This window comes from Abramis brama (genome assembly GCF_963993115.1).
Source record: "Abramis brama genome assembly, chromosome: 25".
Classification (NCBI taxonomy): Eukaryota; Metazoa; Chordata; class Actinopteri; order Cypriniformes; family Leuciscidae; genus Abramis; species Abramis brama.
In genome coordinates, this window is record NC_139987.1 from 2,276,824 (window position 1) to 2,289,768 (window position 12,945).

Genomic DNA, 12,945 nt, shown 5'->3' on the forward strand with positions numbered 1-12,945 from the left:
GTTTTCAAAGTGGGGGCCGCGGCCGGGCCGCAGCAAGTTGAAAAAAAAAAAAGTTAAAAAAAGTTAAAAAATAAATATTTGCTAATATGAGTATTGTTATGAAAAAACATTATAATAATTTGTTGCATAGCCTATCTGATATCTGATTGATCGGCTACTGACAAGAATTGGCCGATTTTCACGTGATTTTCAGTCTGACATATGCCGATTCAAATGCACTCGGGCGCCGCATAAATAACATTGCGCAACATCAACATCACACATGCACACAGAACGCACATGTAGGAAACCTTGTGAATTACGGCCGTTTCAGATCGCGAGCGGCGCGTGAGCAGCGTGAATTTTTTTCGGCGTGCATGTTCAGTGAGTGCATTCACACCGCGAGCTGAGCGTCAAGCAGGAGCGTCGCATGAGCATGAGTCTATTTTTGTAGCGCTGCTCACGCTCAGTTAAAGTGAAAGCACACTTTTGATGGACAAAATAAATATGATTTCACTCAAAAAAATGCACATAATTTGCAGAGGTGGACAGTAACAAAGTACATTTACTTGAGTACTGTACTTAAGTACACTTTTTGAGTATCTGTACTTTACTTGAGTATTATTTTTTCTGGAAACTTTTTACTTTAACTTCACTACATTTGAAAGACAAATATCATACTTTTTACTCCACTACAATTCTGTCAAGGTCCTTGAGTAGAAAGTAACATCAGTCAGTGGATGATTTTGGTTGCAGGGGTTGCATTTTGGTTGGAAATTAAAGTCGGGTTGACATCAGAACCCTGCATCTGATTGACATCAGAACCCGACGTCAGATTGACGTTGGATATTGTTTGAAAATAAAAGTCAGGTTGACGTCAGAATCCGACTGATGTTGGTTTCTGACGTCAACCCGATTTTCATTTTCAACCACAATACGACGTCTGTCCAACGTTGGAGATCAACGTCAATCTGACATTGGATTCTGACATAAACCTGATTTTCATTTTCAGAATCAGAATCAGAATCAGAATCAGAAAGAGCTTTATTGCCAAGTATGCTTGCGCATACGAGGAATTTGTCTTGGTGACAGCTTCCAGTACACATACAATATAAAGTGACAAGACAAGTGACAAGTAACATAGGTATAAATAAAAAATAGAAAAAATAAAAATAAAATAAAAATAAAAGATTATAAATTATAAATATATATAAAGTTATAAGGTGCTATAATGAAATGTCTGAGGGAAGTATTGCACATGTTTGTTCCACAGTAGGGGAACATTAAGTGTTCATGAGGTAGATGGCCTGGGGAAAGAAACTTTTCCTGTGTCTGGTTGTTTTTGTGCTCGGTGCTCTGTAGCGTCGACCAGACGGTAACAGTTCAAACAGAAAGTGTGCTGGGTGTGACGGGTCCAGAGTGATTTTGCGAGCCCTTTTACTCACTCTGGATGAGTGCAGTACTTTGAGTGTGGGAAGGGTAGTGCCAGTGATTCGCTCAGCAGTCCGAACTATCCGCTGTAGTCTACGGAGGTCGGTTTTGGTAGCAGAGCCGAACCAGACGGTGATGGAAGTGCAGAGGATGGACTGGATGACAGCTGAGTAGAACTGTACGAGCAGCTCCTGTGGCAGGTTGAATTTCCTCAGCTGACGCAGGAAGTACAGTCTCTGTTGGGCTTTCTTCACAATAGAGTCTATGTGAGTGTCCCACTTCAGATCCTGAGAGATGGTGGTGCCCAGGAACCTGAATGACTCTACTGCAGTCACAGTGCTGTCCATGATGGTGAGTGAAGGGAGTGCAGGGGGGTTTCTCCTGAAGTCCACGATCATCTCCACTGTTTTGAGCGTGTTCAGCTCCAGGTTGTTATAACTGCACCAAAGAGCCAGCTGCTCCACCTCCTGTCTGTACGCAGACTCGTCACCGTTCCGGATGAGTCCGATAACAGTAGTGTCGTCCGCAAACTTCAGGAGCTTGACAGAGGTGTCTTTAGAGGTGCAGTCATTTGTGTACAGGGAGAAGAGCAGTGGTGAGAGAACACATCCCTGTGGAGCACCGGTGCTGATGGTGCGGCTGTCGGACGTGATTTTGCCCATTCTGACTAGCTGTTGTCTGTCTGTCAGAAAGCTGGTGATCCATTGACAGATGGAGCTAGGGACAGAGAGCTGGGTCAGTTTGGTCTGGAGCAGTGATGGGACGATGGTGTTGAAGGCAGAACTAAAGTCCACGAACAGAATCCTTGCATAGGTCCCTGGTTTGTCCAGATGTTGTAGGGTGTAATGCAGTCCCATATTGACCACATCATCCACAGACCGGTTTGCTCTGTAGGCAAACTGCAGGGGGTCCAGCAAGGGTCCAGTGATGTCCTTCAGATATGCTAACACCAGTCTTTCGAATGACTTCATGGCCACAGATGTTAAGGCAACAGGTCTGTAGTCATTGAGTCCTGTGATCTTTGGTTTCTTCGGGATTGGGATGATGGTGGAGCGTTTAAAGCAGAAAGGGACTTTGCACTGCTCCAGTGATCTGTTGAAGATCAGTGAGAAGATAGAGGCCAGCTGGTCAGCGCAGGTTTTCAGACAGGCTGGTGAAACACCGTCTGGGCCTGGTGCTTTCCTTCTCTTCTGTTTCCTGAAGATCTGACGCACATTATCCTCACTGATCTGAAGTGCAGGGGGGGAGGGGAGGGGGATGGCTGGAGGTGTTGATGGCTGTGTAGAGAGATGGTCAGGGCGGGTATGGGGTGTCTGATCGGGGGTCTCAAATCTACAGTAAAAGACATTCAGCTCGTTCGCAAGATGCTTGTTGCTGTCGATGCTGGGGGATGGTGTCTTGTAGTTGGTAATGTCTTTCAGGCCTTTCCACACTGATGCAGGGTCGTTGGAGTAAAACTGGTTTTCCAGCTTTTTGGCATAGCTCTTCTTAGCCACTTCAATCTCCTTTGTCAATGTGTTCCTGGCCTGATTATACAAGATCCTATCCCCACTCCTGTAGGCATCTTCTTTGACCTGACGAAGCTGTCTGAGTTTTGGTGTGAACCATGGTTTATCATTGTTGAATGATAAGTAAGTCCTGGTAGGGATGCATAAATCCTCACAGAAACTGATGTATGATGTTACAGTCTCTGTGAGCTCGTCCAGATCGCTGGCAGCAGCTTCAAAAACACTCCAGTCAGTGCATTCAAAACAGGCTTGTAAGACCTGCTCTGTGTCGTTGGTCCATCTCTTTACAGTCCTTATTACTGGCTTAGCAGTTTTAAGTTTTTGCCTGTAAGTTGGTAGAAGATGAACCAGGCAGTGATCGGAAAGTCCTAGAGCTGCTCTGGCGACGGAGCGATATGCATCCTTTGTTGTGGTGTAGCAATGGTCCAAAATATTATTGTCTCTGGTGGGGCATGTAATGTGCTGTTTGAATTTAGGCAGTTCACGTGTGAGTTTTGCCTGATTAAAGTCTCCGAGAATGATAAGAACAGAGTCCGGGTGTTGTTGTTCTGTTTCTGTGATCAGATCAGCCAGCTGTTGCAGCGCCGTACTCACGTGTGCTTGCGGTGGAATGTAAACACTGATGAGAACGAGCGAGGAAAACTCCCGCGGCGAGTAGAACGGCTTACAGTTAATGAAAAGCACTTCCACATCAGGACAGCACATCTTCCTTAACACAGTTACATCAGTACACCACCTTCTGTTGATGTAAAAGCATGTCCCACCACCGCGCGTTTTCCCCGTTGACTCCATATCGCGATCCGCTCTGAACAGCTGAAAGTCCGGTAGATGTAACGCGCTGTCCGGAATGGCTTCGTTCAGCCAGGTTTCCGTGAAACACAGAGCAGCAGAGTTGGTAAAGTCCTTGTTTTTGCGTGAGAGCAGAAGTAGTTCGTCCATTTTGTTAGGGAGAGAGCGGACATTCGCCAGATGGATGCTAGGCAGCGCCGTTCTGAATCCGCGCTGCCTGAGCTTCACGAGTGTGCCGGCTCGCTTCCCACGCCTGCGCGTCTTATACTGTTTCCACAGTGCAGCGGCGCAACCGACGACAATGTTCCGCAAAACGCCAGAAGAATCAAAAACTGGTTGGTGATCAGTTGGTGTGCACTGCCGAATGTTCAGCAGTTCGTCCCTGGTATAACTGATAGCGAATGACAAACATAAAACAGGACAAACTAACAAAAACAGTGTAACAACTGGAGAGCTCAACACCGAGGCAGCCATCCGCGGCGCCATCTTGGATCGTAGCGCGCCATCTTGGATCGTAGATTTTCATCTTGGATTTTCAACGTTGGGTTTGGTTTTCTAAATGCACATTTTTTCACTTTTTTGGAGCACACTAGCTTATAGATAACAGTAAGGCTAACATATTCATACTAAAAGCCAAAAAACTTTAAATATGGCACTATTTGAGGGAACAGCCATTTGGGTGTCCGAAACCATTGTGGACGTTATTGAGTGCACTTATTCAATCTCTCATTCAATCCCACTACTGGAACTGTGAAATAAATTTTTAATTTTCTAGAAATAAATTTGATATTGACATGAGGGTATGCAGGCATAGATTCAGAGGCATACGGTACTTTAAGCATTACATACAACAATGCAACAATAATAAAACAATGCATTGACATTTACTTTTTACTTTTGATACTTTAGTACTTTTAAAAATTAGTACTTCTGTACTTTTACTTGAGTAAAAATAGGTCTTTACAACTTTTACTTGTAACGGAGTAATATTTGACCAGTAGTATCTATACTTTCACTCAAGTAAGGAAGTTGTGTACTTCGTCCACCTCTGATAATTTGCATGTATAGTGTGTTTTAACAAGGAGTAGGCTATGTCAGAAAAGAAAATGAAGACAAAAATATTTATAGAGAATGTATCCATTTAAACGTACAGTATGGGATTTTTTCTCCACTAGGGGTCGCTAACCTATTTACAATAACAAAGGCGTAGTTTGATGACGCAACATTTGCTAAGAATTATGGATCTTGTCGTCAACGTCAAGCCGACCGATCTAATAATGTTTATGGATGACTGAATACATCGATGTTTTTGTCATGACTGTGATATAAAGCAGTTCGGGATTGCTAAGAGACAGCTATCAGCTCCACACGCGACGCGATCCCGCGGATATAAAAGGAATATGGACATTTCATTCTACCGAACTACACGCAGAATCACTACTCACAGGTCAGTTTATTAGACAAATTAAACTTGTGAGGTAACGCAGCGCTGTTTCACTTGGTCTAACATTACACTATCACACTAAACTGCATTTGAATGTGTTGAAATGTAACTTATGTGTTAGTTTGTCTGTATGAGACTAACGTTAGCAGTAACGTTAAGCTAGATCAACATTAGAATAACATACAGATCATATTCTGACATTTTATCATTGTTGAACTATATAACATTGATTAGTTTTATGTAAATGTGCTCACCTGTTTAATAAAGTACATGTAGAAGCGGTCGAAGTCTCGGACGTGGAGCTCTCGTTTGTATACTGTCTATGGGAGCTCTCGGCTTCTCGAAAACACCGCGCTGATACTGATTCTCGTTTTAGTTCTCCTTTTTTATCCAAAGTCTGCTTGCCATGGTCCATAATGTTTGAACGAAACAACAACAGCGTGCAGATAGATATTGCGAACTACAGTGGTCCACGTCTGTCGTCTTGGTTACTATCAGAGGGCTCTGGTTCATAGCTCTGGTTACCATGGCAGCACGAGCGGAAACCAGGGACAACGCGGATATGACGCCATTGACTGCGACAAAATGGAAATAAAGACACGGTCCGTGTCTTCGAATTAAAATATTAATTTCTCTGGATTTAGAAGTTAATTGGAACTGTCGGGATAATGTAAATACACAACTTTAAAAAATATATAACATAGATATAGTGATTTTTTTATTTTTAAAGCAAAAAAAAATACATATTGTGCCTTTAAACTTGTTTTTATTAACCAGTTTGGGTAAAAGTGGTGTTTTATTATATATATATAGAAAATAAATATTTGTGTGTGCTGTAAAGTGGTTAGAAAAAATGAAATCAGAATCGGCTTAAATCTGTATCGGCAGGTCAAACTCAATGAAAAATCGGAATCTGCCTTGAAAATTGTAATCGGTGCATCTCATCTTTCTGATTGGCTGGTATCAAACACCATCACATAATCTGATGTGCACCTAGATGTTTTATTTATTTATTTCTACATGTGCCGTGCCGTAGTATTGTCGATGGGTTCAATACGGGGGGCCTTGGCCAGAACCTAGTGGTATTTGGGGGGCCTTGGCATGGAAAAGTTTGGGAACCCCTGCACTACGCATCAATGTAGCCTATTTTCTTTGTGCTTTAAACTTTTCAATGCGGACTCGACGCGCTGTGCGCTGTGACTCATGTTGCTTCAAGCGCATCATTCTGCGCTCGGGATGCGCATAAGCGCTCTGTGCCGCACTGTATTGGAGCCTTTCATATACAGTGACGCAATGAAACATTATCAATAGCCGTTCTTGTTCTGTCCTATCTATTATGTTGCTACCTCATTAAACAGCTGTGCTATACATTTAAAAATGTCTCAATTGCTATTTTAGATTTTTATCTTGTGTTTAATTAATGTATTTTACAACAATACAAAGAGCAATGTGTAAAGTTTTACCAGATTTAGTGTTACACGTATTGTCTCTAATTTGTTCCCCACTAAACATTTTTTTTCCACAAAATGTTCAGATTTTATACAATTATTGTGCACTCGTGATTTTTCTAGACTAAATTTTACTGCTGAATTATCCACTAGTCCATCCATCTAGTTTATAATAGCATTTATGTCAGATTATGATTATATATTTTTTGTTGTTGTTTATCTTTTTTTCAGTTCTTATTATCAGTTCAACACAGAGTTATAGAAATTCTACTTGATTAAAAAAAAACGCTGGTATCGGTACGGATCGGTATCGGCCGATACTCCGAATTTTTGGTATCGGATCGGATCGGTTCTGAAAAAATGGTATCGTTGCATCCCTACTCTGCTCCAGGGTTAGCACTGCTTTTTACCCGGGGTTATGAAACCCTGCTCCAGGGTTAGCAGGGTTTAGATAATTTACATCTAAATTACGTCATATGCTCTTCATTGACAAATGCGGAACAATTAGTTCATGCGTTCATGACCTCAAGGCTAGATTATTGTAATGCTCTAATGGGTGGTTGCCCTGCACGCTTAATACAGTTTTTCTCCATTGGTTTGGCTCATTTCTTGAAACAGAAATTACATTCTCAAAACTCTAAGATCATTTGGCAAAACAGTCTTACAGTTCAGCACATCACTATAGCTCACTTGCAAAAGCTTATATCTCTCCCAAAACTGTTCATGCTTCAAAACTAAATTTGTTTCCCATATAAAGAGTCAGTGCCACGAAAACGGCAAAGATCCTTCTCAACTGCTTTGGCTCATTTCTTGAAACAGACCGGACGTTCTCAACACTCTGTGGATGGTTCGGCACAACACCATGGTTCACCTGCAAAAGCTCATTCCTCTCCCAAAACAGTTCACTCATGTGTCAAAACTACATTTCCTTCTCATTTAAACAGTCAGTGCCCCCAAAATGCTTCGTCCCTTTGGCATTGTGTAAGCACTGCAAGGCAAAATGTTTAGATGTTTTGTCACTATGGCAGAGGACCATTGAAATATCCCTGATGTCCACCTTTCAGTCTTAGCCCAGTCCTTCATTGACAGTGGTTACTGTACTGTTTTCTGTCTAGCTAACAGAATACAATTGTGTATAAAACTGAAAAAAAGAAATAGGATTTTAGGGTAAGAGTAGCCTCCAAGGTTTGACATCACACATTGCACTCATACTGCCAAGGAAATTGTAACCATTATCATTCACACACATAAAGTAACTTCCATACATCAGAGTAAAAAGAAAATGTATACAGCATAATATACTGTAATATAAACACACAAACAAAAAACAATGAAAATGATATGCAGCCTACAGTGCTGTAAATAAAGCTGGAGTTTCACAACTAACAGTTCTTCACTGGTCGCTGTCCTCACCCTCACCCTCCTCATCCACACGCTGCTGTCTGTCTGGCCACAGATTCTCGTCCACATCACAGCGTATATTCTCCCTTGCGATGCAACGAGGGAAGAAACGGCTTGCATGTCACAACCATCCCCTACACTGATCTCATGTAATATCCTCATACAGCGTCCATTGCATGGAGCAGGGACCTCTGATCTTGAGCCCGATGCTCATACACACTCCACCTCCAAGCGGAGAAATACTCCTCAATAGGATTGAGGAAAGGAGAGTAAGGTGGTAGGAACACCATGACCATCCTTGGATGAATAGTGAACCAGGCCCTGATGAGCGGGCCACGGTGGAAATTCACATTGTCCCATACAATGACATATAGTGGTAGGTGAGGCCCTACGAGACCTCTCTCATTTTCAGGGATCAAATCAAAATGAAGGCGGTCCAAGAAGATGAGGAGCTTCTGTGTATTGTATGGGCCAAGACTGGGGATGTGAGTGGCCACACCATTCTCAGATATGGCAGCACACATAGTTATATTGCCCCCTCGCTGGCCTGGGAATAATATTATATGGTATAATATCTATATATATATATATATATATATATATACACACACACATATGGTATTCATGGTATTATGTTTTTGACTAATTTTGACAATTGAACAGACTATTGTGCATGTGATGACTTATACAATGAAATGACGCTGACACGTTTTGGAGCGAACAACCATTAGACTGAGAATCAACAATCAGTTTAGATCAACAAGATCTATTCACTTGGAAATTGTGCTAAATGTAGGCTACCTGTACTTAATCATTTGCACAGATGTACTGAGACATTGAGACATGTACTTAGACATTTGCAATTTGATGAAATGAATGAGAAATTCAATTCTGTTGTGAACAATTACTAAGTGGTTTGGAGGTTTGTCCATGTTGTTTTGAGAATGTCATTTCTGTTTCAAGAAATGAGCCAAACCAATGGAGAAAAACTGTAAACTACAGCTGGTCCAAAACGCAGCAGCTCGAGTTCTTACCAGAACCAGGAAGTATGACCATATTAGCCCTGTTCTGTCAACACTGCACTGGCTCCCTATTAAACATCGCATACATTTTAAAATATTGCTGATTACTTACAAAGCACTAAATGGTTTAGCTCCGCAGTGCTTGAGCGAGCTCTTAACGCATTATAGTCCTTCACGTCTATTGAGATCTCAAAATTCCAGCCAGTTTATAATACCTAGAATATCTAAATCGACTGCTGGCGGTAGATCCTTTTCCTATTTAGCACCAAAACTATGGAACAGTCTTCCTAACATTGTCCGGGAAGCAGACACACTCTGTCAGTTCAAATCTAGACTAAAAACACATTTCTTTGACCTAGCATACACACATTATAGACTTATATAATCAAATGTTAGGCTGCATAGATTAGGTCAGCCGGAACCGGGAACACTTCCCATAAATCCTGATGTACTCGTTACATCATAAGAAGAATGGCATCTACGCTAATTTTAGTGTCTGTGTTTATCCCGAGGTTTTCCCGCAGCCTGCCGGATCCAGGCCATATCCAGATCTGACGAAGGACCTGCGCCTGGACCCGATCCAACGCAGAGCTGAAGTGCCAACTAGTCTCTCCCTATGGAGGATCCCTTTACCACTCCAGATAAAGCGTTGTCGGGAAAATTTGTTTTGTATCTTTCTTACCTTTATAGTTTGATAGTTTCACTCAGAAAAAAATTGTTATTACAGTCACAGCAATGTGTAATTTGAGGACATGCAACGCTAGAGTCTTTATGTAAACGGGTCACGTTCTGCGCTTGCCCAATCAGTGACACTGACATGAATAAAGATAACCCAGGATTCCTTTTAACCCGGGATTTAAAATGACCCAGGGTTAACTAGTTCAAGTGCGAAAACCCCTTTTGTGTGGTCACAGAAACTCTGAGTTTCATACTCCAGGTCGACTGAACTTACTGCAGATTTTGAGACCTGCATACCTCGAGTGAGCAAGCTTTGGGTTAATCAACCGAGAGTTCAGGGTTTTTGTGATGGTAAATTAACCTCGCTTTCTAGATTACAACATGGATCTAATAGACTAGGGTATGGCATGTATGTAGACTGAACGATGATGACATCTATTGAATCATAGGCTACGACACAAGTTAGTATAGAAGAATAAACCGCCATCAGCACGAGCTAGTGGTGAACAAACAGAGCGACATGAATCATGCTTTGGCAATTGTGGTTATGTTCACTGAAAAAAGAGGAAGCGAAAGAGGAGAATATAAATGCGATTATCGCTGGCTATCTGTGGTCGCAAGACCATGACAACAGCCGTCTCTGAACCTCTCTCACTGTAACTAATCAGCTCATTAGTAGAGACCACAAGACCTGAAACACCCAATATCAGTGGTTTTTAATCCTGGTTCTGGGATCCACTGCACATTTTGTCGGTCTCTCTTATTTAACACCTGACTCAGATCATCAGCTCATTAGGTGAGAGCTCCATCTACTCAATGTTGGTATCATCAAGGTATGTTTACATAACAACCTATTAAAAATGGATTCATATTTAAAACAAATGTTAGCACATATTGGTGACTACGAACATGAAATTATCCAGCTATGACTTCTTGTTTCACAGAAGTATGAATATGAGGACACACAAAGGCTAAATTCCCAGAATCATCCATCACAATGAGGAAAACCACAGAATATAGTTCCGATGTGCAGCAAATGATTGTTGAGCTTCACAAAATAGAAAGTGGCTGTAAGAAAATAGCTAAAGCATTGAAAATCCCCATTTCCATCATCAGGGAAATAACTAAAACGTTCCAACTAAAGATGTTACGAATCTGCCTGGAAGAGGACGTGTCTATAATTTCTTAAGTCTTGGGGTCAGAAAGCCTTAAAAAAAAAAAAAAAAAAAAAAGAAAAAAAAAGAACAGCACCACAATCTCCACATATTTTTTTTACAAATCCTCTGCGCTCATCCAAGAACACACTCCAGCATATTCAGCTGTCAGACACTGGACCTGCACACGGGACTGGATCCCGTGGTCAGAGAAGGGCTTTAAGGCAGCAAACACACCAGATGGGTTTGGGTCACACAGGGATAAAGAAGTACTCCATGCCCACAGTTAAATATACTGCTATATAATATACTTCTGACCTCTTGAATCCAACAAACAGTAACCCAAAAATAATAAATGACACAATTCTTTCTTTAATGACGATCATTTAGAATTAATTAAAACCTTAATACACATTTAAAGCAACAGATGCATCTTATCTATAGTCACATCTATAGCTCTCAATTAATAAAAGCTCGGTTTTAATATAAAAGTAACGTCTTCACATTAAAGTACAATTTCGTAACAGTTGTAATAAGTAAGTAATTAAATCTTACATATTCAGTTTTCAGTATGAAATCCGAAAGTATGCTGTAAGTTAAATGGCTAGGCTGCTTTGCTAACCGATGACGTCGTGTGAAGTTCAGTGAACTTCACTGAAACGGTTCAAAAGCCGAGAAAACACTCATACGATGAAACGACAGGCTTGTGAAAGACTTAAAAGGGAATAGAGGATGTTTATATTATGTTCAGAAACATGGCGGTTATTTACCTTCATTTTCTGTTCTTGTTTTGTCATGTTCAGTCAGACCAGTGTAATCGATACGTGAGTTCATGAGTGAGAAAACCACGTGATAGTGTTTGGAGTGACATTAAAATTAAACTAGACTAAGCTATACATTTAATAATTCAAATGTAAAAATAGAAGAAAAAACACTTTTTAAATTGACAAATAGACACGTTTAAATGTAAATAAATTAATATAAAATAAATTATTTTTAAATTGAATTTGTAGATGTAAATATTTTAATAAAGTTTCATAACACGCTCTTTTGTCGCCACTTACTGGCGTTTTTTTTTTTTTTTTTGGTGGACAAAAGATTTGAGAATCCAAACTCCTCGCCTTGAAAGTAGACTAGAGTAGGAAGAGTAAAAGTGGAATAATGTGCTGTCATAATATCTCGTGATTCACTCTGAAGTGCTCAGTTGCAAATAAATTGAATGTCATTTAAATTCTTTTGCTTTTATAGGAAAATATATACGATGAACAAGCCAAAGTACCTGCTATTTAATTTCAGTTTAAAGTCCCAATGAAATCAAAATGTACAATTCTTGTTGTTTTAAGGAATGTACAGTATTTATTTATCATGATTTATCCGTGCACATTATTATTATTATTATTATTATTATTAATCTTTAAGCAAAATAACTTCCTCTCCCTCTTGTATCTCTTCTCCGATGATGTGTTTACTGGCGTGAGGGCGGGGCAACCTGTCACTCACATGATGAGATATACCCATAAACCAATGGCAAACCCCAATCATCCAATCAAAAGAGTGCAACAGTGCCCGCCCACTTCAGTTCTTCCATAGTGATTTCTATATATAGGCTATAAAAAAAACTTAAAGAGATAAAGATAAAGATAAAAACTCTTTAATAAAGTTAAAGAGTTATAAGCCATGAACCAAGCCAAACAGCAACGAGGTGAATCAAAACATTACAAACTTTGATTTGAAGCAAAAAAAAGTATTAGAAAATTGGACAAAACTAGGCTACAAGTGTACTTAATGGCTTTAGTGAGGGAAAGAACTACAATCCCATGAAGAATAAAAGTACTCATTTAAAAATGTTGATATAAATGTTTTGCAAATATTTATGCATTTCCAGAGCTTAAAGGGATATATGATTATTTATTTTTTTTTTTACACCAAAGCATTACTTCGCGTCAGAAGGCCTTTATTAATGTCACATGCCTGTCCTGTCTCGTGTAGCACATGTGGTGTTTGTGTTCCTGTCTCTGTTTTGACCCCACCCTCCTTGTTATCTCATTATTGGTTTCATTTGTCCCACCTGTTGTTCCCTCATTATCTGCC

At 40.4% G+C, this 12,945-nt stretch overlaps 1 protein-coding gene across 7 annotated transcripts in view; it reads right to left on the reverse strand.

The window, feature by feature from the left end:
- The window catches only part of pam (peptidylglycine alpha-amidating monooxygenase), a 64,877-nt gene extending 53,184 nt beyond the window's left edge, over window positions 1-11,693 (reverse strand). For 4 of the 7 annotated variants that reach the window (XM_084105518.1, XM_084105528.1, XM_084105525.1 and 1 more), the window contains exon 1: window positions 11,625-11,693. The gene's annotated coding sequence lies outside the window, so the exon portion shown is untranslated. Of the gene's footprint in view, window positions 1-11,409 lie in introns of all 7 variants that reach the window. The other 3 variants (XM_084105527.1, XM_084105520.1, XM_084105523.1) reach the window with 3 other exon arrangements.
- Between the last annotated feature and the right edge of the window lie 1,252 nt (window positions 11,694-12,945).